Source organism: Enhydra lutris, unplaced genomic scaffold, assembly GCF_002288905.1.
Source record: "Enhydra lutris kenyoni isolate GAN:26980312 unplaced genomic scaffold, ASM228890v2 scaffoldscaffold49, whole genome shotgun sequence".
NCBI lineage: Eukaryota > Metazoa > Chordata > Mammalia > Carnivora > Mustelidae > Enhydra > Enhydra lutris.
Window position 1 is genome coordinate 12,577,504 of NW_019154133.1, and position 24,214 is coordinate 12,601,717.

Sequence of the window (24,214 nt, forward strand, 5' to 3'; positions counted from 1 at the left end):
TCCTAGTGGCATTTTTTTTTTTTTTTAAGATTTTATTTATTTATCTGACAGAGAGAGAGATCACAAGCAGGCAGAGAGGCAGACAGAGAGAGAGGAGGAAGCAGGCTCCCTGCTGAGCAGAGAGCCTGATGCGGGGCTCGATCCCAGGATCCTGAGATCATGACCTGAGCCGAAGGCAGGGGCTTAACCCACTGAGCCACCCAGGCGCCCCCCTAGTGGCATTTTTGATAAGAAGTTTATAATTTTAATGAGCCTGTATTATGTTCTAGAAATTGTTATAGGTACTGAGGAAATAAAGGTGAAAACGATGTGTGTTCTAAGGTAGTAAAGATATGCAGTTAAGTAGAATAAAATCTTAGCACAGCCTGTTAGCCATGCTGCAAAATCAGCTCCATGATCTTGCATAAATTAATATCTCTGAATCTCAATTTTCTCACATGTAAAACAGGAATAATAATACATATAATGCCTACTTTGACTAGAAATAGGGGTGCTTGGTTGGCTCAATCGGTAAAGCGTCTGCCTTTGGCTCAGGTCATGATCCAAGGGTACTGGGATCCAGCCCACATTGGGCTCCCTGCTCAGTAGGGAGTCTACTTCTCCCTCTGCCCCACCCTCTGTACCTCCCTCTGCCCCTCCCCCTACTCGTGCTCTTCTCTCTCAAATAAATAAAATCTTTAGAAAAAAGGAAAAAATATATGTAATATGCTTGATCTATATTAGACACATTTATAGTAGCTATAATATTTAAAGGATTTGGAAAGAGCAAATAATAAGAATGAAATAGTTGGGCAAATAGTTGTTTTATTCAATAATCATATTGTTAAATGTTTTAACTGATTCGCCCTCTGATAACTTTTTTTTTAAAGATTTTATTTATTTATTTGACAGAGAGAGAGATCACAAGTAGGCAGAGAGGAAGGCAGAGAGAGAGGGGGAAGCAGGCTCCCTGCTGAGCAGAGAGCCTGATGTGGGACTTGATTCCTGAGATCGTGACCTGAGCCGAAGGCAGAGGCTTAATCCACTGAGCCACCCAGGAGCCCCAGGTGATAATTTTTTTTAATTAAAAAAACCCTTTTTTAAATAAAATGAACTATAGATTTTTGCTTTTGCAATTTGAAAGGAGAGTGCACCAAAACAGAGGTAAGTGTGCGATGCATGGATTTAGTCAACAAAATAATATTCCTTTATGTCTTTATAAAGAGCTCCATAGTTAAAGTACATTAATTCACATCATTTTGAGTCTTGCAACAATTGTACAGATAAGAAACAGATATTTAGTGACTTGTCTAAGGTCACACAGTAAGTAGCAAAGTGCAATTTATATGTTTATTTGCCTATCTTCTATGTATTTACCATACCGTGTTCCCTTTCATATCATGATGCACGATTGTAGTAGTAATAATACAAAAATGGTATTGAACCTTCTATTTTTATGTAGTTTAACTATGAAGACAGTGAGTAGCTTGAAATTGAATGGGGAAGAAAGACAGTCAAAATAGAAATTTCTTGCCCTGGAGCCCCTGGGTGGTTCAGTCAGTTAAGCAGTTCAGTCAGTTAAGTGTCTGCCTTCGACTCAGGTCATGACCTCTGGGGCCTGGTATTGAACGCCATTTTGGGGTCTCTGCTCTGCCAGGGAACTTGCTTCTCCCTCTCACTCTCCCTCTGTGCTCTTTCTCTCTCTCAAATAAATTAATAAAATCTTAAAAAAATAAATTTTCTTGCCCTATAGTATTTGCATTCACATTGTTCTAATTTTTCTTAGGTATATTGTTAAATATATAAATTATCATTTTTCTTTGCTATTTTATATTGCATTTATAATTTGGCTTTTTTTTTTTGGTTTGTCTGCTTGCCTCATCCATCCATGGTCTCTCAAGTTTCTGCTTCCACTAAATTTCAATAATTTCCTTCCCCTTTATGATTTCTACCCACATTTTTTTTCCCTTATTGGGTTGTCCTCTGTTGGTAATATACCTAGTTCCTATATCTTTTTTTTCCTTTACATCCCTAAGTCAATTTCTTTATTTACTGCCTTCTCTTCCTTTCCATGTTACATTATCACAGTGATAATTCACTAATAGCTAGTTTTTGTAACAATTATTCTGGCTATTCAGTGATAATTCACTAAAGGCTGATTTTTATAACAATTATTCTGAGGTCTCACAGAAATCTAGTTCTATCAAAATACTGAGAACATTTTTTATAAACAGATATTAAGAACAAAGCACTGGAGGGCGAGATGGGGGAAGGGGACATGGAGATTGAATGAGATACTATACTACTGTTTATGTTTTACAGATTCAGTTAAACAAACAAACAAAAAAGCATATGAGACCTTGTTAGGAGTATAATACAAATTAGAACAAGACATGGTTGAGAGCCCTGAGTAGCTTACAATCTAGTGAAAGAGAGAGGCTAATATATACACAGCTCCAGTACAACACAGTGTTACTGGAACAGCAGCATGAAGTGCCAAAGGAGCCCCGAGACCAGAGAGCAGAAGTTACAGGATTCCTCCAGGTTCCAGGCAATTGAGTAGCAGCTGAACATGGAACTTACTATGCTATGCTGTCAGATGTGTTTGTTTTATTTTGGTAGAAACAGTCGTGTATCTTGAGCACGTAGTAAGTTTTATTGAGAAATATGGAAATGCAATGGGGAGTCATTTATTTGCACAGATATCATGGGTGGTTTTTGACAGTGTGAAATATACTGTTGCAGAGGACTGATGGACTCAGAACTTCTGCCAAAAAGAAAGCAAGAAAGAGAATCTGTTAACAACTCAGCGTTAGGGGTGAGGACAGGAAAGAAAATCTGAGTCCAGCAATGTGACAGACCTCAGGTGACTACTTCCTCATTGTAGGAATACTACGGACTAGTATTTGGTTAACGAAGACAGTCCTTTAAAACCCTCCATTTCCTGTTTCTTCTCCCAGGTTTTTGCAGAGCTGTGGGTTTTCAGAGAATATAATTGTTATGCCAGCTAATTAAAATAATCTTTTAAAATTTACTAAATTAATACACAGTCAATGCAAACATTTTAAACTGAAGTTAAATGTACAAAATAAAAGTGGAAGTACCCCATTACACACCCACTTATTATACTCCCCAGTGCTAACAATTTGTTGTAATAGCCTTCCATTTTCCATCCATAGTTACACACGCGCACACACACACACACACACACACACACACACACTCCCCACACATTTTCTTTCCCAAAATAAAATTGGTGGTATTCCCACAAATTTGAGGTTGAAGATATTAAAAGTGTGGGCTTTGGAGCCCGCCAGGACTGGGCTCAAATCCTCTCCAGCTTCCTGGCTGTTTCTACAGGCAAATTACGTTATTTCTTTAAGTTTAAATTTTTTAGTGAAAGGTAAAAACGGTAATTACCTTATAAGTCTTGAGGATCAAAATCAATAGCGTATACAAATTGCTCAGGACAGTGCCAGGCACATAGTAAGTGTTCAATAAATACTATAATTATGTCTATGGCAAGTGACCTTTCTCATAAGACTAGAAGGAAATTTGTTATGCAAATGTTGTTCATTTTTTCCAACTATATTCAAGTGGGGAAGAGCCTGCTTTCCCAAAGCATGAAACTGATCTCAGTAATAGTCAAGTGAGAATTCTCCTCGAATTTTTGGTGCAACTTTCCTGCACATCCTCCACCCCAACATCACTTTCTGACGTCTAGGAAGTGGACTTTCCAATAAAAAACTTTTGTGATTCATGTCGGGACGAGAATGCTCAGCCACGTTAGGTTTTACACACTGTGGGCACTTTTGCTTTATCAGGCGATTGCTGGGTGGCACCCCTTGCACCTAGCCTCCCGCAGCCGCGCCCCCTCCATCCCTTCGGGAGTTAGGGCTGCAACAGGAGAAGCCTATCCTCGTACAAGCGGAAGGAGACCTGATGGACGAGGGGGTACCTCTAGAACGCAGCAGGAGACGCGGGGTGTGTGAGGTGCGCCCTAGGGATGCAGGCTGCTGGCGGAGGGGCCCGGTCCGAGCGCCGGCGGGAGGCTCTTCCCCGGGCGAACCTGGCACTTGGCTTTCACGGATCTTCGTCCGGGGCATCTTCCCCGCCGTCTGCAGCCCCAGGAACCCACTGCCTTCACTCTGCAGCCCCGGCCAGTCCCATCCTCTCGCTTTCTTTTTTGGCACTGCCCTTTGCCCTCCCATGGAGTCATCTGTTTACTCTCCCTTCACTTGCAGTCACCCATAGGTCACCCTCCCTTTGCCACAGTCACCCATTTTGTCCCCTTTCCCGTCTCCCCCCTCACTCTTCACCTCTCCCCGGGTCGCCTTCTCAGAGGACGCTGCCGACGGAGATGCTGCGGACCCCGCGGCCAGGGTCTGCTCCCCGAAGAACCCTCCGTCCACCTTTGCCCCCTCCCCGGGGGCGCGGGAGGCAAGTTTCCGCCCCGTCCTTTCCCCAGTGACAGGACTTGGCGGCGGCCACGGCCAGGGAGGCGGAGGGAGGGACGGCCTGGCTCCCGAGCCCCCTCCCCTGCTCGCTAGCTCGCGCGGTCTGTGTCTCTCTCCGCAAGTGCGGAGACGCGGAGGAGGAGGAGGAGGGAGTTGGGGGAGGATCTCCATTGAAATAAACAACCAGGCAGCAGTTATTAACACGGGAACATGGCGGCCGCAGCCTCAGCCACAGCTTCGGCGGCGAAGGTCAGCGCCGACGGCAGCCGGCACCTGACGGCGTGACCGACCCGAGCCGGTAACCGCGCCTTCCCTGGGGGCCGCGAGGGCGGGCAGGAGGCTGGCGGCGGGCGGGGGGCGCCGCGTCCCCACCCCCGGCCGCGACTGCCCTTCCTGCGCCGAGCCCGGCGGAGCCGTGCGCCGTGGAGAGGGCTGTTTTTGTGTGCGGGGAGCGCTGCCGGAGTGCGCGGAAAACGGGAGTTGCATCCCGGAGGCGCCGCGAAGCTGGGGAGTTGTGGCTTGGGGGGTGGGGAGGGCGGGAAGCGGCGCGGAGACGCGGAGTCCCTGGGAGAGAAAGGAGGCGCTCCAGCGCTTTCCGAGAGCTCTGGAGACGAGTCCCGGAGCGCGAGGCGGGCGGAGGCTGCAGCCCGCGGCGCCGGCGAGAGGTGAGAGCCGAGGCGCGGCGGGGAGGCCGGGGGCGCGGGCGCGGCCCCCGCCTGAGCAGCAAGGCGCCCGCCAGCCCGCCCGGTGCGGGGTCGGCGAGCAGCGAGGCTCCTGTCCCCTCGGGGGCAGAGAGGCTGAGACGGGAAGGTGAATCCTAAGAAGGTGCATTCTTTAATGGAAACGCGGAGCGACTGCAGCGGAGGGTGGGAGTCGGGCGAGGGGAGGCAGGACTCGGGAAGTGCTCGGGGGTGTGTGAAGGTGAAGCGCGATGTCAGGGGCGGCGGGCGGGCTGAGACGCCGGGAGGAGGGGATCGGCGGCCCGGCAGCCGGGCCGGGCCCGTGTCAGCTCCGGGGGCGGGGGGCGAGGGGCGCCGCGCGCCGCAGGCGGACGGGAAAGAGCTGCGGCGGGCGGGGCGGGCGGCGCGCTCCGGCCGAGCAGGCCGGGCGGCGGTGGGGGCGGGGAGCCGGGGGGCCGGACCGCGGCGGCGCCGAGCTGGGCTCGCCCCTGACTTAACTTTCTGGGTGCGGGCATGTGTGCAGGAGGCGCGCTGGGGCCGGGGCTGGGGGCGGGAGGCGGTCCGGGAGGTTCCGGGTTGGCTCGCCAGCGCCCCCTTTTCTCTCCCCCTTTTCCCCGCCCCTGAAGGGACAGGCCCTCAGGGCCCCAGGCGGGAAGCGGGAGGGGCCCTCCCGGCTGACTCGCGACGGTCACGCCCCGGGCCCGGGGACACTTCTCCCTCGTGCCTCTGGGGGCTGCTGAGAGAGGGGGCCAGGGTCGTCGCGGCGTGCTGGACCTCCCCGTCCCCCGCCCCTCGCCCCTCCGGGGAGTCCCGGAGGCGCCTCTTCCGAGATCGGGGGTGGGTCGGTCCCTGGTTAGATGGTTCCTCCCTTTTCCCCCTCCCTCTGGTGGTTTCCGGGGCCTGCGGGACCGAGGGGCGGGAATCGGGGACCCGAGCCCCTTGCACTGGCCCAGAGCTGGACCGGGCCTTACGCCTTCTGTATCTGTCACTGGTAGGGGAAACTTTCCCAAACCGGGGACCAAACCTGAACACCTCCTCTGCCACCTCGTCCTCTAATCCCACTCCCACTCCACCTCCTCCAACGCCTTCCCCTCCCACCGACCCGAATCTCGCTGCGTGTAACTGATGGGGCAATGAGCCAATCGAAGGCGGGGAGCTGACCTGCCGGGTGTCGGTAAGCCAATCGTAGGGACCGGAGGAAGGAAGGGGGCGGGGTTGCTTCCCGACCAGTTAGAGAAGAGTTGCACGCGGGGCGGGGGAGTCATGGAGACGCTGAGCTAGCCAGTCTTGTCCATCCCTAGTCACCCGTTCCTTGGTTTGTGCGGTAGTGTCACTTATAGGGTCTCTGACCCGGGGGGCCACGTAGTTTACGCGAGATACTGTATTTTTCTTGGTACCACTAGAGACGTCGTCTTAGACACGACGAAGTCTAAAGCCACTTAGTATGTGGCAGTAACTCTCCGAGGCCCGTTTCTAAAATGGCATATATATTGTAGTGATCGTGTTCTGGACCTCAGCGGCGGGTTTACGTGCAGAGGATCATCGGAGTTAGCAGTTTACCCCTACCTCAGTTTCACTTAGCTCCTCCAGGGTGGGAACAGTGAAATTTGCAAGGGTACTCTGAAAATGAAGGCATCTGGATAGCCTTACGTCAATTGATTATTGGGAGTGTAAAGCATCATTGTTTGTCATGGCTTCACTGGTTCCTTGTTTAGTTAGACCGCCAGCTCCCAAAGTGCGCTTGGAAGTTAGGCATTTGGGATGACATTAAAAAAAAAAAAGTTGTCATTTATGGTATGCGTTTTGTTTGTTTTGTTTTTTCTTTTTCCTGAGTAAACAAAGTGAAGTTAGGAACCAAAGCATCAGTGTTTGAAACATAAAGCGTTGGTATTTAAGAAGCAAAGCTAGTCAAAGTATATTTGTCTACAGAAAAAAGTCTAAAGTGTAGTTTGCTGGATTCCTCCCACACAAAAGATTCTTAAAAAAATAAATTAGTTTTGTTCTTAAACACACTACTGAATTGTACAGTGTGTGTGTGCTTTTCTGGTTTCTGCAGGGTTAGGAGACATTTTTGGTTGTTTTATGCTGGTTGTTGGGTTCAGTCCAGTGACTTTATTAACTCCTGACTTTTAAGAATAGGGAGAATAGGTCTTTGGTTCTCAATAAAGAGCACAGGTTGCTCTTTAGGAATAAGCTGTCTTTAAAAAAGGCACCAGCTGCTACAGTGCTTTTTTATGTGTGTGTATGTGTGCTCCTGTTCTTTGTTGGTGAGGTTTAGTGCACACTGACAGCAGCAAGGATCCTTTTCCCAACTGGAATTTGTAAAATCTTTGGGAGTTCAAAGAATGAATCATGTTAAACAGAATGAATTCATTCATTTCGTGTTAAGTATCCCTTGAATTGAACTGATCTTGAGAGGCTTTTTTTTTTTTTTTTTTTGGTGTGTGTGGGGGTAATCTTACGTGTGTGGTATTTATCATATCTACTGCTTTCTCAAGATTTTATTAATATTTGGTTACTATAAGAAGGAATTGAGGAACTGTAGTTTTAGGAAACAGTATTTACCACACTCTATGTGTTCTGTTGCAATACACCATTCTCAAATTTATAATGTGAATTCTTAATTCAGTATAATTTTGAGTGTTTACATAGACAAGAATTAATTGCATTTTGCTGTAGCCCTTTGGGTGTTATTTTAGTGATAAAATAACAAAAACTGTGGGGATAAAACATTTAGCTGCCAGAAGTGGGGAATATCATAAACAACATTCAAAATTTGACAACATTGAAAATCCCCCATCATTAGTTAGTTACTGATGGTCACTCTGACATGTGCCCTTCTCTCTTTTTTGTATGTATAAGAGCAACACATTATTTTACTTTATTTTCTACAATAGTCCTTGAAAATGTTCTCAGATTCTTGGTGGCAGAGAGTAGTAAGTCCTCTAAAGCCTGGTTAAAGGGAAAAAAACAAACAAACAAAACAAAAACCCTCTCAAGCATATGGAGACATCTAGAAAAAGATGTGCATCGTCGCTGTGATTCCATTGTGTGCTCTCAGTCTAGATCTGAGCCTTCTTCCTCCTGGGGATTTCAGTCTTAATAGAGGAGTTCTTTGATTTTTAGATGTCAGGTTACAGAAACAGGGTAGAAAAAAGCTCACCAATTATGAATTTAATGTTTTTTAGATAGTTTGGCTCTGATTTTAACCTTTTATTGGCTAAATATAATTTATATGACTTTCATTCACCATTAGAGGAACATTTCACTGGAAATGTAAAATGTAAGGGGACTTGGGCTGTGGTATGAGTGCATAAAGGGGTAATGCTCCTTGGTTGGCTTTATCTATAGCTGTATCTTATTAAAGCTTTCTAAGCCTCACAATTGAGGACCTGTGGGCAGTGCTTTCATTACACATCCTATATTTAAGGATTCAGTACCTTAGCTGTTTCAAATCACATCAGGTTTAAATGTGACCCTTAAGTTGACAGCTGAATTTCTTAGAAAAAAATGTTTGTGTTGTATTTTTTTTTTTTAAGATTTTATTTATTTATTTGACAGAGATCACAAGTAGGCAGAGAGGCAGGCAGAGAGAGAGGGAGAAGCAGGTTCCCCTCTGAGCAGAGAGCCCGATATGGGGCTCGATCCCAGGACCCTGGGATCATGACCTGAGCCGAAGGCAGAGGCTTTAACCCACTGAGCCACCCAGGTGCCCCTGTTGTATTGGTTTTAAAAGTGATTCTTTTATGCAATTGTAGGATATTAGGTAGCAAAAAAGAAGTCTCTTTAAACAATTTTTCTAGAAGTTCAGTTTTCTGAAATGCACAGTGTGTTCTTTTTTTTTTTTTTTATAGATTTTATTTATTTATTTGATAGATCACAAGTAGGCAGAGAGGCAGGCAGAGAGAGAAGGGGAAGCAGGCTCCCCGCGGAGCAGAGAGCCCGATGCGGGGCTCGATCCTAGGACCCTGGGATCATGACCTAAGCCGAAGGTAGAGGCCTCAACCCACTGAGCCACCCAGGTGCCCCTGCACAGTGTGTTCTTATTTGATGTTTTGATCATTATTATGTCATGGTTGAAATTATATTTAAAAGCCTAATTAATGCTTAGCTATTTTTATGACAGAACTGCTGTTTAAAAATTACTGGCTTTTCAATATTCTGTGTTTATAGTTTTGTTTGGGATTTTTGTTATTACATGCTCTCAATTTTAGGAGAATAGGAGGGAGAAAGAAAATAAATTATTGCTTTTAAGGTATTGGTCTTTTACTGCAGTAAATCTTAAAATTGGTGGAAATTAGTATCTTTTCCCCTAATGAAATAATCATACTCTATTTACATACCAGTGATGAAAGGCAAAGGAAAAGAGAACAAAACCTTTTCTTATACTTTCATACCTGGAGCTCATTTTACCTCTATGACTTGCTTTCTAAACAAAAAAAAAATTCTTAGCATTTATGTGTTTGTTTCCTTTTTTGTTTAAAGAGTTGTAGAAGGGTTTATGAATTGCAAACTGTAGAAGGAATGTTATGTCATGTTACTCCTTAGAGTCTATTAAAAGTAATGTCTGGAAAAGCTATAAAATACAGTTTTAGGTCATAGACCCTCAATTCAGACAGCATAAAGAAACTTTTTATGGATTCTAGGTACTTTATGGATTCTAGGTACTAATTTCTAAATAGAGGTGAGATTGTGACTTCTGTGAATATTTTAGAAGCTGGTTTAGTTTTTCTGGCTGTTGTAAAACTGAGGCAAAACTGGTTATGAAAAGGACTGGAAATCTTAAAGATAAACTTGTATTTGATATTAATTGAAATGAAAGGGCTAGATGGTCTGTAGGTAGATCACAATGCTCTTGGCTTTTAGGGCAAAGATTTTATGTCTGCCCTATGAAATGTTCATCAGTAACCACATTTCTGGCTTCTAGTGGCTATGATGACATAATGCAATTGTGGAAAAATTGATTCCAGGACAATTTTCAGTTGGTTCCCTAGTTGGAAATTTTTAGAGGAGAATTAAGTAAGCAGGGAATCTATGAGGCTGTTTTATTTAGCTGCTTTTGAGGGTTAAGATGTAGAATCTTAACTTTAAGAAAGAGAGGAGAACTGCTTATAGGTAGAAGTTATTGGCAACTTGTTAAAGGTTCTGAAAGAAAAAACAATTTTTAATTTTACGTATCAGTTGATAAATACCTGGCAGGTTAAATCTGGTAGAATTTATGCCTTATAGGCAGCTAATTATGAACTGTTAAGGGTTCCTGATGAGTAACTTAAATCCCGCATTGGGCCTTTTAGATCTTGTCTTTGCATTCTTGCCTCATTTAACCATTGTTTCATTCATTTGTTCATTATTTATTTGATGAGTATTTGAGTATCCCAGCATTTGGCGGTTTACATTGATAGCTGAAACCATCTATTACGAATCCTGTGACTTAAGAGGGAACACAGAGTGGGTGATTTTTTTCACAGTGGGGAGCACAGAGAAGTTGGAAAGGTACATGTTCACCTTAATTTTCAATTTGCTTGGATACTAATCTGTTTTTTTGGTGTGTGTAATTTTAATTATATATTATCAAAAAAGTTTGATTTGGGTTTGACCCCCCCCCAAAATAGGATTGTTTATAGTAAGTTGTTAAATGTCTCCTTAGCTGAGTAGCTTACAATCAAATAATTTTCCTTTAATGGAGGTATAATATTATAATTAGTGTTGTTTTATACTGTCTGGAGTCATGTAGTGTGTGGTCAGCATGGCAGTCTTTAGTTGGTGGAAGGTATTAGGGCAGCTAGTCAGGGACCTCCCAGTTCTGCGGAGAGAGTGTGCCTTGTTGCTCTAAAGCTACATATTCTGGGCCTTCACACCCTCAGTTTCTAAAGGATGGAAAACTCCCATGTGCAGCCTTACACAGGTGTTCTTCTATGATTATGAGTTTTCTAGATTTAACTCATTCTTGCTCTTGACAGAAATGTCTGTAGTGGGAGAGTAACGACAATGCAGTGTAAATGATAATAGCAGCTCACCCTGAGAGCCCACAACCTGTTAGGGGCTTTTTGAGGTGTGTTTCATTCTTTCTTTTTTTTCCACAGCCCTGTAAAATAGAGGTTACATCATTTTTCAGAAGATGAAGCTTAAGGGAGATTAAGTCCTTGTGCCTATGAGCAAAACTTCCCGGGGCGGGGGTGGGGGGGGTGGGGGGCGGATTACCCTTGACCAGCAAGGGCAAGGAAACAAATCATAAGGATGAGAGGGAATGGTGAGTCCGAGAATGTCTTCCTTTTAGGAATCTGATAAAGAACACGTTTGCAGGCCTTTTTATAAGGCGGTCAGTGGAGGCGTTTAGTCCATGAAAGGGATGGATAGATTTGAGTGGTTCCAGTCCTGCAGATCATGCCAGTAGGTGTCCAGCAAAGCCTTGCATCCAGGCAGGCCTGTACCTGGCCAGGTGTCACTTAAGATCTACAGACAGTTTCTGGCTTTTTAGTCACCAGCCCAGTGTTTTACGATTCTTAAATTGCAGGATTCTTGTTTTTTAATTTAAAAAAAATAAGAACTGTAATAGATGGAGTAAAAACAGGTAACGTTTATTGAGTGTTTACTAAAAACCCGTGCAGGGTTCAGGTGCCCTTACTGTATACTGTGCGTGTTTCTCGCTGTAACACAGTGAGGTGGGCGTGCTTATTAGCATTCCTATTACCTGGTTCATGAAGTGGAGGCACAGAACTGTCAAGTATCTTGCCAAGGGTCACATAGCCAGACTACTGGAGAAGAATTTGAACCCAAGCAAACCACTGCCCCTCAGCTCTGTCCCCCTAATGGGTGTTCTGTTAGCTGGTGGGCTACACTTCTTTCAGCATAATGTGGTGGTGTCTTTTGGAGTACTTTGTCGAGGTGACACAGATGAGTAATTCTCCCCTAGGGAAGTGGAAGGGGGTAGGAGTATATTTTGAGAAAGTCCATCCAGGTTGCCTATTTCTCACCATAAAAAAAGCTAGGAAAATAAGCTCAAGAAAACTTGGGTGTGGGGACTAGGAAGAAAATAGAGCGAGAGCACTCTGTGCAGTATAGGTTTTAGAAAGAACAAAACACTGATACAGGTATTTGGCTTCTTATTTCTTTACAATATATTTAATTCTAGTATGTTTAACTGTTAGGTGGTGATTGTGTGATGCATGTTTTACAGATTTTGTGCAATCTCTGTGGCGTGGATGACTTGGTGTTGAGATACTGGAGTCTTAAAAGAAGGCTGATAATGTATGCAGTCATCTGACTTGTGCTCTGCTATTTGTGGAATTCTTCTGCCTGCTCAATTGTTTGCAAGGAGTGAGGACAGCTTTCAGGGAACTCTTTCACCTGTGCACGTGTGGGGAGCGGCACACACTGCTTCCAGCCCCCGGGGACTGAAGACCTGTTGTCATAGGTGAAAATATAATGCCTGGTATTCTCTGTTACTCATTTAGTGTGTCCATGTGAAATGTGATCCCACATATTCCAAGGCTCAGCTTACGGAGTGTGAGTGAGTTCTGGAAGTTCCTGTTGTTGCCGACTGACCTCTGCCCATTGAAGTTGCCGTCTAAATGATGATTGTCTTTTCTAGCAGATTATTTCTGCTTATGAAATCAGCTTATTAATCAGACATGAAGTGACTTCCCTTGCCTTTGGTGGTACAGTTGCATTTGTGAGAATATTTAATATTAACTTATCTTAGAATTTCTAATTTATTGTTAATGTGCTTACTGGTGAAAAGCTTTCAGTTATTGTCAAAATGTAAATTAAAAAATGGGAGTTGCATATCTTAGAGGAATTTAGGTTGTTACTTGAGTCATTTCTAGAGTCAAACTAAAGGGGAAATTTAGATTGCTACATGGATAACAAACTTTCAGGGGCATCTGGCTGGCTCAGTCGCTAGAGCATGTGACTCGATCTTGGGGTCATGAGTTCGAGCCCCATGTTGGGTATAGAGATTATTTAAGACAAACTAAAAATACGTTTTTTAATGTGCCTGTATGTATTTTAAAACTAGAATTATTCATAAGTGTGTTTATCAGGTAATCACCTCTGGTTATTGTTGGAACATAGGTGAATTCTTTCACATATAATTTTAGATTCCTTAATAAGGAATATGGAAATCTCTTGCTAAAAATCTGAACGTCCAGAGTACGAATTTCTGTGAACATTGATAGCGTTTCCTGAAGTTACAGAAGGTGGTTTTCATAGTTACGGAGACTGGCAGTAGGGGCTCGTGGGTGTTTGAGGGGATTGTGCTGTCCTGTCCCCGTCACCTTGTGCCTGCAGCCTTTGGTGGGGATCCCATTGGGTGTGCTGTGCACCCAGACTCAGCTTCTGTGCGCGCAGTCCTTTGAAGTGAGGATGGGCTGGTAAATAGTGGCACGGCTTAGGACTGCTTCACTTTGTGTATAAATCCTTGTAGACTCTTCTCCTCTGCCTACTTTTCTCCTTCTTCCTTGGCTTTCTCAATTTTTTTTTTTTTTCCTAAAGGATGGAAGATGGCTGGTAGTGAAGGGAACACAGTCAAGATTCTGGAGGAAGTCTGTTACTATCATTAGGTATTTCATGTATGATCGTGATCTATGGTTTCCTTCTTTACCAAACACACTGGCTTTGCTAACAGCACTTAGGGAAGAAGCTAGCTATTTGTTAAGTAAGCCATTAGGTTGAAAACAGATCACTTAACAGGCGCAGTGCAGTAATTGGCTGATTTGTTGTTAGAAGTTAGTCGGTTGCTGGACAACATTGTGGTCCAGCAGACTGGGGGGCTGAGCTTCTGTTGTCTAATAGGACTGAGTATTACAGTCCCTAGTTTTTATGTATTTTATTTCTTGCCTATTTAAGGATATTGTTACAAACTTTGTAGTGTTAGATGTCTTGAAACTGTTCATTAGATTCAAGTGGTCCAAATGATATAAGTTGGAAATAGACAATTTAAGATGGATGGAAATTGTAACGAGATACCTAAAGCCTTAGGCATACCTGCCTCTTTGGAGTTTCTGATAGTGTATTGTAATTTTCAATTTCTGGAATTCTGTTTTGAGGTTTATATGTAATGTTCTTGTTGCTGTTTTAAGTAGTAGTATCTTGATTCCTCAAGACTCCTGTAAAAGTGTGATGTAAAAAATTTATTCCATTAAAAATGTTATTTTAATATATTATAGTACCACTAGAATCTTTTCTAAATAAACACATGGTAAGTATAAATAGTGGAACCTAGTGAAGGAAGTGGAAATCATGTAAAGCTCTTTGATTTTTGCTGTGCTACTTTTTATTTTAAGCAGGATTGTGTATAGTTAATTAAGGATTTTAATAAATGAAAGATTTTAAGCAGTTACACCAAAAAATGATGTGATATTCACTGTGAACTGAACATATTCACAGTGACATTTGATAGTGACAAAAGTCAACATTATGCCTGGACGTTGAAGGACATTAGAAAATAAAATTGGAGCATTACCCTTTTCTGGTTAAAGGATGCTCACATAACAGCGTTCTTGTAATCATTGGTGATCTCATTGTAGTAGTAAATATTTTCACTTTGAGAAAAGGCATTAAGGAGAAAAGAGAGGAGATAAAGGGAACCCCAGATTTTCGAGCAAAGCCTTGGGCAGGAAGGACCTGGGTCCGGATACCTCTGGCCTGGCCTTGCTTCCCTGTGGTAAGGCCAGTGAGCTGGGCCTCCTGTGGAGGTCAGAAGTCTCACTAGTAGAGCCCCCCTCCCCTTCCCACTATCACTGGGAGCAGCAGCTGACCCTGTAGTGGGGAGGGAAGGAAGAGCCTATGGTAGACAGAGTATGGGGTGAGTCCCAGGCAATTGAGGTCCCAGATGCTCACCTGCAGAATTGTTTGCATCTGGGTTTCCCACCAAGAGTTCTCTGGCTCTGACATTATAGATTTTATTTATTTATTTGACAGACAGAGATCACAAGTAGGCAAAGAGGCAGGCAGAGAGAGAGGAAGGGAAGCAGGCTCCCTGCTGAGCAGAGAGCCCGACGCGGGGCTGGATCCCAGGACCCTGGGATCATGACCTGGGCTGAAGGCAGAGGCTTTAACCCACTGAGCCACCCAGGTGCCCTGGCTCTGACATTATAATGTCTTCTGATCTGGATCCATAATTTGGGCAGTGCTGATGGCCTGTTCCCTTCAGGTACCACTGAGCCCCACAGCCCTTCTACCCCTGTGAGGTGAGAGCAGATAAAGACAGGGTAAGGCAAGGGAAGACCTTCAGGGACTTGTGATTTTCAGACTGAACACCTTGCCTTTACCTGGCTTGGCCTCAGAGGAGTGAGGGAAGCCAGCATCTTCCCCACCAAAGGGATCGAGTTTTTCTGGCTATGGGTGCCCTTTTCCTTTCCCTTCTTGAGAAATTTCCCATTGAGATTCAGGTGCCTCCCACAGGCTCCTTGTAGATTTTCTGAACCTGCCTCAGTTGTTCAGAGTTGTTGACAGAGTTGTTCAGAGTTGTTGACAATCTTGGAGAAAGAGATCAAGTGTATATGGGGGGTGAGAGGAGGAAGGAAAAGCATTAAGAAAGAAACTGGAGAGGCCTAGAGAGGAGTTGCTATGTTGAATTGAGGCTAAAAAGGTTAGCACCATGCAGATGGAAAATAGCAATGCAATAGAGTAGCCTGACTGAAATCTATAAATTAGTGAAGGTATATAGAGAATAAATCCAGGCTAGCAGATACATGCCCTTGCGGCTTTAAGGACCTGCTACTAGTTTATCAACTTGATCATACTGAGTAGTTAACTTACAGTACTTGTTATTTCAAGTGGAATAGGCTTTTTATACAAACTTTTTTTTTGAAAGTTGAGATAGATAAATCGTGGATTAGTTCCTAATAGCAGTGAAACAAATTAGAAATTTTTTTTTTTTTAATTTTATTTGATAGAGAGAGAGCACAAGTAGGCAGAGCTGCAGGCAGAGGGAGAGGAAGAAGCAGATTCCCCGCTGAGCAGGGACTTGATCCCAGGACCCTGGGATCATGACCTGGGCTGAAGGCAGATGCTTAACCGACTGAGCCACCCAGGTGCCCCATCAGATTAGAATTTTTTAATATAAATTCTTTGGAGTTTAATATCAAGGAGGAAAAACTAAACTAAAATGCTTTGAATAATCAAGCATTAAAATTTGCCGGTCTTTTTTGTTCAGTAAATTGCTTAAAATGACAGTATGCATTGGCTTATCTGAATGAAAGGAAATTGTACGTGTTTTCTTATGGGTTTGCTAAAAATTGAGTAGTAAGGGGGCGCGTGGGTGGCTCAGTCAGTTAAGTGTGGGTCTTTGGCTCAGGTCATGATCCTGGAGTCCTGGGATCGAGCCCTGCATTGGGCTTGCTGCTAGGTGGGAAGCCTGCTTCTCCCTCCCCCACTCCCCCTGCCTGTGTTCCTTCTCTCGCTGTGTCTTTCTCTGTCAAATAAATAAATAAAATCTTCTAAAAAAATAAATAACAAGATAAAATACATTTAAAAAAATAAAAATTGATTAGTAAGGGTAGAGTATGTATGTGTATATTTTTTATTTATTCATTCATTCTTTGTCCCCCTCCTTCAAAATAGTATAATAGGCAGCTTAAAGGCTTTCATTAAAAAAAAAAAAAAAAAAAAAAGGCTTTCATTTTTAAACTTATTTCAACTGATTTAACAAATTCTTCTTTGGCACTGTAAGTCATTAATAGACTGATCTTCCCCAAATATCCCTTTTATAATAATACAAGTCCCCACTCATCACAGAATAACATTCCCAAACACTTACTAGATAGGTCTATCACAAACCCATTTTTTTTCCCCACTTCTACTCTTACTTGAGCCTTTGTACCCATTAGTCTGTTCTTCCTGGCCTTTGACCATATGAGTTCATGCTCTTTGATTTGCCTCAAGAAAACTAATGAGTTATTCTAAAATTTAGGAAGCAACCCTTTGATATAAAACTCAATTTTTTTAAAAGATTTTATTTATTTATTTGACAGAGAGAGAGAGATCACCAGTAGGCAGAGAGTCAGGCAGAGAGAGGGGGGGAAGCAGGCTCTCTGCTCAGCAGGGATGCTGAGGCAGATGCAGGGCTCGATCCCAGGAACCTGAGATCATGACCTGAGCCGAAGGCAGTGGCTTAATCCACTGAGCCACCCAGGCACCCCTATAAAACTCAATTTATTGGGAGTTTATATTACTGATCTTAGTTAATAGCAAAGTATATGATCAAAACAAGAAGAGTATACATAGAGTCCAACAGTATTCGGAGGTTATTAGTAAAGAGGCTTATTACATTGGATACAGATTTTACAAAAAAATACAGAAGTCCACTTACCTTCAAAACAGAAACAATAAAGACTTACATTTTGGGCTTTCTTGCTTCCATAAAACTGAACATTTTTCACACTGAGACTTCCTATCTTTTCCCCTGCAGAATATTTTGACACTATGGTGAGAAGAGGGATTAATAATCTCAGTTTATAGTGGAAGGAGGAGAAAAAAGGTAAAGAAAACCTTGGGGGAAATTAGGTAGTTCTGGAAAGATAATAAAACAAAACCAAACACAAAGAAAAGTATACCAGGGTTGGCACTTAAATACTTCCGTTGAAGAAGTGATAAAAAAGAGAATGGAAGCATCACTTGAAGGGCTAATGTCTCAGTAGGTAAATAATGAAATTCTACAACTACCCAAAGAGCAAAGCCCTCACAGCCTGCACATTAATATATACTTGTGACAACACCTATAAAGATATTCGCAACCTTCTCCCCAAATCTCTGCTTAAACAGTAATTCTCTATTTTGTGGGATCATTTTATTTGCAGAGCAATTCAGAAAGCTGTCTGTCTGTCTGTCCGTCACCTATTTACATTCTGTCATCAGCCAATTAAAGTAGTAGAAACAGTATACAGCGCAGGTGGAAAAGCTGGGTGGTACTTTGGGGCCTGCAGTGTCGTATAGATCTCTTTGCCTTTGCTCCTGTGATGCTGCGATAATGTGTTAGAACAAGTGGCCAAATAAGAACTATTTCAGTGCTGTGTATGCTTCTTTCTCCCTCTTCTTGTGTGTGTGTGATGTATGTGTATGTGTGTGTGTGCGTGTGTATGTGTGCGCGTGCGTTGGAGGAGCTGTTTGAAAGTAAGTTACAGATGACCCTTTCTCCATAAAGCACATTGCCTTAAAATAAAGGCATCATTTTATAGAACTGCATATAATATGAATGTGACTGTTAAACCCAAGAAAACTGATGTCAAATATCAGCTGTCTAGGGGCACCTGGGTGGCTCAGTGGGTTAAAGCCTCTGCCTTCAGCTCAGGTCATGATCCCAGGGTCCTGGGATCAAGCCCCACATCGGACTCTCTGCTCAGCAGGGAGCCTGCTTCCCTTCCTCTCTCTCTGCCGGCCTCTCTGCCGGCCTCTCTGCCTACTTGTGATCTCTCTCTCTCTGCCTGCCTCTCTGCCTACTTGTGATCTCTCTCTCTCTGTCAAATAAATAAATAAAATTAAAAAATATATATATATCAGCTGTGTAATGAGTTTTCCCAGTTGTCCCCAAACTGTTAGGGTTTTGGGTTTCAAACCAGGAGCTAATCAGGTTCCCCCTTTGCATTTGGTTCTGTAGTCTCTTTTAATATGAAGCCTTGCCCCTAGTTTTTGTTTGTTTGCTTTTTGTTTTTTAGGCTATTTCTTAGTTTTTTTTTTTAATTAAAAAAAGTTTTGTAAACATTTTTTTAATTAAAAAATTGAATTGTGGCAAAATGCTTACACAGTTTATAGCTTCTTTTTTAAATGTGTAGTTAAGTGCATTAAGTGCATTCACGTTCCTGTGCAGCCAGACTTTTCTGTGTTAAATATCAGGTTCTCTAGGGGCGCCTGGCTGGCTCTTTGGCTCAGTCTGAGGAGTGTATTACTCTTAATCTCGGGGTTGTGAGTTTGAGCCCCATGTTGGGTGAGAAATCACTTACATAAACAAATAAACAAACAAATATATAAACATTAAAAATACCTCAGTTTCTCCAGAAGTGTTAGGAAAATTAAATTGTTGGGGTGCCTGGCAGAGCCTGCTACTGAAGCCTGATCTCAAGGTTTAAGTTCTAGCCACACCCACGTTGGATGTAGAGATTACTTTAAAAAAAATAGTAATAAAATATATTAATTTGATGAGGGCTGAAGAGTAGCATAAGCTTTGAGAGCTTTATTGCTTGAGATTGTGGCATCTCAGGACATTTTGTGGGCATGCCCTTTGATGCGCCTCATGTCTGGGCCTAGACATGGGTTCTAGGAGTGCCTCACACGGAGATCCATGTCTGGCTCGGGGAATGCAAACAGAGCTGGTGCAGCCTCTGAGAACCTTTACCGTTAGAGAACGCTAGGCGTTGTTTTCCTCCTGGGCAGTAGTAGATTTCTCTTTTAGGCACGGGATGGGAGTGGAAAACTGAATTTTATAGCACACTTGGCTAAATAGAAAGCTTTTATTCAAGCACTTCTTGGAGTAACACCATAGAGACAAAAATTTGCTGGGAGTTTAAGGAGTTTGGCAACTTGAGTTTCTTGAATACATGACTATTCCATAACTTGGAATTTGAAGGTTTCTGTTTCCTTTTTCCTTTTTTTGGGGGGGGGGTTGCAGTGTCTTTATTTGTTCTCCCTTCTGACTTTTCCTGCCTGCCCCCGTGATTTCTACCTTTAGTTTCTATTTAACGTCCTATTCTCTTTTCTGCTTCAGAACCTTGTTAAGGAAGAGGATAGCCCTCCTGTCTTCCCTTGTGAATCACAGTGGATATCTGGGATTCATTCTCAGTTTGAGAAATAGAGTCTAAAAGTAAAAATCATTCACAGGTGTGCAGATCATATCAGCGAGATACCTGGTTAATCTCACCAACCCAAGCCTGTAGAGAAGTAGTAATTATTCTTAATGTAGATCTGGAAGCCTCAGTGGAAAAGTTGTGAGTGGGAAGAACACTAGCACTCAAAGAAAACAAGAAATAACACAGGAATTTAAGTAACTCCAGAATAGCTATCAACTTGAAACTTTCAGGCTTCAGGAAAAAAAAAACAGAAACCAAGGTTCTCTTCTCTTAAAGTTAATACTCTTGGAGGTGGAACATCCTTAGGCTGTTGGCCATGAATGTTGCACTTGACAGAGCACAAGCAGGGGGAGGGGCAGGCAGAGGGAGAGGGAAAAGCAGGCTGCTGTGGAGCTGGGAGCACAGTGTGGGGCTCAATCCCAAGACCCTGGGATCATGATCCCCCCCCAAAGGCAGACGCTTAACCGACTGAGCCGCCCAGACATCCGTCGCACTGCGCTGCACCTGTCTTAAAGGTAGCATCGCCCCCGCTTGCTGCATTGTAAAATGAAACAAAATATGCTGCTCCGGAATAATGAGAATATTATTGAGTTAATATTTATACTGGGAAATCATATACTTAAGAGATACATAAGCAAAATGAAGGATGGAAGGAAAATGGGATTGTACATAGGCCTTTTTATTTAACAGATCTGGGCAGACTGATTGATTTTACAGAGTGTGTGTCCACATGCGCACAAGCTGTGGGAGGGGCAAGGGGGAGGGAGAGTGAGAATGAGAACCTCTTAAGCAGACTCTGGGCTGAGCACAGAGCCCTAAGCCCAGCTTGATCTCACCACCTAAGACCATGACCCCAGCCGAAACCAAGAGTCAGGTAACTGACTGAGCCATCCAGGTGTCCCCAAATCTGGGCAATTTTAAAGTGCATAGAATTTAAAACAAGTAATTCAGAAATCCCATTTTCTGATTTTTTTTTTTTTTTTGCAAAAATTTCCTGAAATGTCTTCCAGACATACTAAGAGGTAATCTCTTTGTTCCTGTCATTTTATATATATATTTTGCTGCTTTAAAAAAAAATGTTGGCATATTAGAGAGGGCTGGACAAAAATTGTAGCTGCATTTCTGAGTGGCTCTGTGCTACGTTCCAGACAGATAGGTAGCAGGTAGCAGTGTGGGTCAGCAGGGAGGGAAGTCCTTAAGGAAATGTAACTGAAGCAGCAACATTATGGACAGATGGAGGAGGGGCACAGAACTAATAGAAAGTGCTATTATTGTAAAACAGTGGCTACACAAAACCCTCAGAACATTAGAGGTTTGTGTATCTAATTTTTCTGATTCTGTTTCTTTATGCCTTTGAGCACTTGTCATTTAGGAGAAAATACTTTTAAAGATTTTTTTTTAAAGTAATGCTTGCACCCAGTGTGGAACTTAAACTCAACAACCCCAAGGTCATCAGTCTTCTATTCCACTGACTGAGCCAGGCAGACACCCCTAGGAGAAAACACTTTTCAAATGTGAAATATTTTCCTCTTTTCTAAACTGATTTGAAATGTACCAACATTCACTCAGGCCTGTGCTCTGTTCTAAGGCACAGATCTGTTTGTCTCTCCACCATGTAACTGTAAACCGTAGATTCCATGCAGCAGAATTCTAGGTAACTCCTGGACTTGCCCTTTTCTGTCTTTGTTCACTGGGTGTTATTTTGTGTGTGTGTATGTAGTAGTAGTAGTATTTTAATGACAGTGCCTTTTGTCTTTTCTGGTTTTCTGCATTGTATCTGCTCTGGGTTTAGAAACCAAAAGAAACCAGATAACCAGATTTGTTAATTCAGCAAAAATTTAATGAACACTTCCTATATACTAGACAGTGGGAACCCAAAAATTTAAAAAAGAAATGTCCCCTATCCTTGCAGATCTCACAGGGAAGAAAGGAGTCATGTGGGCAAGTAATTACAACATATGCATTAGAATAGGAAATTGTATTAGAGGGCTGGTCAGATATTTTATGGGGGCAAATGGTTCATTCTGTGAGGCGAGGAAAGGCTTTACAGCCACTGGAGTATTTGATTTGTGCCTAAAGGGCTGATTGAGATTTCATCAGAGAAGAGAAAAGGCATTCTAAAGAGAGACAGATGCATAGGATGAAGATAGAAAATATTATAGTATGTTTCTATTTTTTTTTTATTTATTTTTAAAGATTTTATTTATTTATTTGATAGAGCATGCATGAGCTGGGGGAGGGGCAAAGGGAGAGGGAGAAGCAGACTCCCCGCTGTGCAGGGTGTCTGATGCGGGACTTGATCCCACGACCCTGAGATCATGACCTAAGCCAAAGGCAGGCACTTCTGACTGAGCTACCTACGCGCCCCTCTATTTTATTTTTCATATGCACTTTTAATAAGATTTGCATGAGAATCTAAGAGACTCTTATCTGTAAAACCAGTGATCTTGGGGCGCCTGGGTGGCTCAGTCGGTTAAAGCTTCCCACTCTTGGTTTCTGCTTGGGTCATGATCTTGGATTCGCGGAACTGAGCCCTGCATCTGGCTCTGCGCTGAATCTGCTTGCCCCTCTCCTTCTGCTCCTTCCCCTGCTTGTGTACTCTCTGTCAAATTAAAACAAAATAAAACTAGTGATATTTAGAGCACAAAATTTGGGGTATTTATTTTGAATGTTTAGAAAAGAGTCTTTTCCTCCCTTGTCTCCTTTTTAATTCCTGCTTGTGTTCTGCATTAGGGAGTTCTGTTTACTGTTGCTGTACAGTGTTCCATGCTTGGTAGCATTATGCCACAAATGTTGTGGGCCAGGGTTGGAAAAGCCCTGATGGACATAGCTTCTCTGCTCCATGATGTCTGGCATTCAGCTAGGATGAAGTCTCAAAGCCAGGGCTTGGCAATGGAATCAAGTGAAGGCTTGTCCGCTTAACATGTCTGGTGTTTTTGATGTAGGCTGTTCTCCAGGCCCTCAGCTGAGTTCCCTCAAATACCTTTGTATGGCCTCTCTACCTAGCAGCTCAGGCTTCCTCACAGCATGACAACAGGGTGCAAGATGTCATAGTTCCAAGGAAGCGATCACCTTTTATGACTTAACTCATAAGTCACATAGGGCTACCTTTGCCTTCTCCAGATCCAGATTCAGAGCACTTATTTGGGACCATAGCTCCCAGTTCTCCTTGGCAGGAATGTTGAAAGTTGAATTAGAAGAAGAGTATGTGGGATGGGAGGTTGTGGTCATCTTGGGGAACCATCATCTGTTAACAGGCTAAGTTGGGGAAAGTTTCAAGTGTTACTGCCCTTTAAAAGAGAAGAGAGGAAGGATTCATTATTTCTGGGATTCCAAAGTGTTTCCATATGAGAAGTAATGAGCAGCTGTTCTCTAGTCCTAGAAAAGGCAGTGTTCTTAAAGTATATCTAATGGGATTTTAGTTAGATGTTTAGAAGAACTTTCTGATAAAAAATGATGTACTTTTTTTTTTTAACTGTAGGAAATTTGTGTGATTTAAAAGTAAATTTAGTACTGATTAAGTATATATTGCCTATGGGTGGATGTGTTGCCTTGAGCAAGTGATTTAATGTTTGAGTCCAATTTCCATTTTTGTTAAATGGGGATAATGACTGTTTGCCTCACAGAGTGCTTGAGGATCAAATAGGTTTTATTATTAATGAAGCCAGAATGAATTAGATGATTTTAAAGAAATTTTCTGGTAACAGATTCTCTGTTTATCAGGGATTATTAACAGGAAGATTATAGGGCATTAGTGAATCTTTCTGAAATTGTTCTTTTAAAGATTTATTTATTTATTTTAGAGAGAGGCCATGCACGCTAGAGCACAAGGTGTGGGGTAGGTGGAGGGGCAGAGGAAGAGAATCTCAGGCATGAGATGAGCTGAGCCCAGAGCCTGATGTTGGGCTCAGCCTCACAACGATGAGATCACAACCTGAGCCAAAGGAACCAGGAGTCGGACACCTAACCGACTGTGCCACCCAGGTACCCCGGGAATTTTTTTTTTCAGTACAGAAAAATGTGGCCCATTATTTTTCTTTCCTATGCATGTATTTACTGTGTAGAGCTCTCAAATGATAATGGCATGTATTTTTGGACTGTTTGTTTTAGCAGGAACATTTCCAGCCCTGAAGGCCACTCATAATATGAGTAGTAATTAACATAGTTCCCCCTGAAAGCACCAGGAGGGTGCTGCTTCAGCAGATCGTTTTATAGAGTAAGGCAGCTTTTTGTTCAAAAGATGCTTTTTTCTTGTGCTGGGAGCACGGATAAGAGTTTTTATTCTGAGTCTCTAGTCCAAATTTTAGAATGCATA

At 43.0% G+C, this 24,214-nt stretch overlaps 1 protein-coding gene across 1 annotated transcript in view; it reads left to right on the top strand.

Moving 5' to 3' along the window:
* Positions 1–4,419: 4,419 nt before the first annotated feature.
* LOC111156771 (nuclear receptor coactivator 2) overlaps positions 4,420–24,214 on the top strand; it is a 294,726-nt gene continuing 274,931 nt past the window's right edge. Inside the window, exon 1 of the mRNA XM_022517836.1 lies at positions 4,420–4,734. The gene's annotated coding sequence lies outside the window, so the exon portion shown is untranslated. The remainder of the gene's footprint in view (positions 4,735–24,214) is intronic.